The 2,230-nt window shown below is 39.4% G+C and overlaps 1 non-coding gene across 1 annotated transcript; it reads left to right on the top strand.

Moving 5' to 3' along the window:
* Positions 1–764: 764 nt before the first annotated feature.
* trnat-cgu lies at positions 765–836 on the top strand. The gene has a single exon. It is a non-coding gene; the product is annotated as a tRNA-Thr (tRNA).
* Positions 837–2,230: the final 1,394 nt, after the last annotated feature.

The following is a 2,230-nucleotide window of genomic DNA, read 5'->3' as shown; positions in this document are numbered from 1 at the left end:
CAGCCTACGCAAAACACTGGCATATTGATTGTTCTGGTCGTTACAAAATACATGCATTAGTAGTCTAGATCAGTGCTCTGTAAAGCATCATGTAGTAAATGATAATCCCAAGTGGACGAAGTATGGAATGTTCAGTTAAATCACAGATCAAGCATTTCATGTAATAAAAATAGTTAATACACAGTTGGCTAATTGTCACAAAACAAATACTTCTGTTCATATGTTCCCAAAAGTGGATTTAAGTACCATGTGGTGACCTGAGCCAATACACTTCCTTTCAAGGTATTTTTCTCATGGGCAAAATCCTATATAAACCATAAACACAGGTATTGTTATTCATAATAGCTCAATCGTTTTCACTTGTTTGTAATACATTACATAAAGGGGTTCACATCAAAACTGTTCTCTTTGTGAAATCTTCACTGGTTCTCAATTTAACTGTGAGATTTACCAATCTCAATTTAACTGTGGAAAGCCTAATTATGTAGTTTATTTGAATGTCCAAAAGGCCTCTGACAAAGTACCAAATGACAGGTTCCTTTATGAACTGAGATTGGTCGATCGCCATTAGTAAGGGTCACCAGTGTTGACTGACTCCCTCAAAGTATCCCTCAGTGGTTCACAAATCTCTCCCTTGTCTCTCTAAGTCCCCTGGGGTATAATTCACCCGTCCTAAGGTATTTATTCATTTTCAACCCCTTAATGCTAACCAGAATTAGCAGCCTCAATGCAAGATAGTTACATTTGCAAATGACTTGCAGGGGAGTCCTGTAGCTTAGTGGTTAGAGCATTCACTTCGTAAGCGAGAAATCTGGGTTCGATTCCCAGCAGGACGAAACATTGAGCAAGTTTCCTTACGCAACATGCCTCTGTTTACCCAGCAGTAAGTAGGAACCCAGTTGTTAGTCAATTAGTGGATTGCTTTTCAGAGGTAATAATTCCTTAAAAAACATTGGTCTCTCAATCAACGACTATTTGTGGGATACTGCTGTGCGCAATTGGCTGCTACATTTCGCCCAAAAAATATACAGTCAATTCACTTTACAGTATATTCTGTGAAGTGTTTCGAGACATCTCGAAGACGTGATAAGACTCGATATCAAATAAAAGGATTATTTTTATTATGACACAAAGCTCAGGTCCTACAGGATTTGAGGAAGCAATCAAGATCTTGCAAAGAGAACGGATTACATGTTAAACCCTTTATGTCTTACTTATGTCCTGGGGTTATTATCTTGGAATGTTAGCATGTTGGATGCTAGATGTCATGCTTTTAGTGTACTCCATGATAAAAATAAACCTCCAATAAATAGTCATTTAGAATGTTTACTATCTCATCTAGCAAAATATGGGCACTGGCCCTAGCTGGACAGATAGGGGAAGCTGGCCAGACAGTGTTCACAATGGCAAGCTACGAGGTTTTAGCTGGTTAAACTCTAGCGGTCCCCAATGCACGTTCTGAGAGCACCAAATCTTGGCTCTTGTCAACCTGTACCAAATACTTTCTGGGATTAAAGTAATCAGAGTCATCCCTCCAAGCATGTGCACACCACTCCAGACAAAGGGAAAATTTCCACATATATGTGGAACTTTTCATTTGGTCTACATAATCCTAAACATAGCGATAGATTTCCATGTGTGTCAGACACCTGGCTAACCAAAACAAAATATGGGCAGGTGAATAAAATAAGGAGGATCAATAGCATTCAGGTACCTCTGGACCAATTGAACAGATATATGAGATATCAGACATTGGTTACTTCTTTCCCTTTCTATAAACGAATAGAAGTAACTGATGAATTTTAATGTAGAACACAATGTAATGCATATTGTAATATCAAATAAGGGATGTTGCCTGTGGTGGAGAGTAAAATTATTTGGGTTTAGTATTCATCATTCACTTAAGGTTTTTAATCAGTATGAAGCTGCTATTAAAAAGGCCAGTGAATAGGATCCACATTGCAATGGTTTTATGAGTCAATTTGCGCTCCAGTGAAGTGAATTATAACAAGCCTGCACTGCAGTGGGATGCTGATTACAGCTAGTCAGCCTGCCTCTTGCCTCTGAGTTAGAAGGTTGTGGGTTCAAGGCCCACGTCAGGTCTTTAAACTCACAGTCTAGACTGACCATCCAATGTGTTGCTAGGTGAGCACAGCATTGTCAATGATGTTAAACCATGGAAACATCTGCCTGTTCAGCCTTCGCTCCACCGGGTCTGGCCTCCTCCTCA

This window comes from Callorhinchus milii, unplaced genomic scaffold (assembly GCF_018977255.1).
Source record: "Callorhinchus milii isolate IMCB2004 unplaced genomic scaffold, IMCB_Cmil_1.0 Scaffold2, whole genome shotgun sequence".
Taxonomy (NCBI): Eukaryota; Metazoa; Chordata; class Chondrichthyes; order Chimaeriformes; family Callorhinchidae; genus Callorhinchus; species Callorhinchus milii.
Note: the sequence above shows the minus strand (reverse complement) of the source record. Positions and strands in the feature narration are given on the sequence as shown.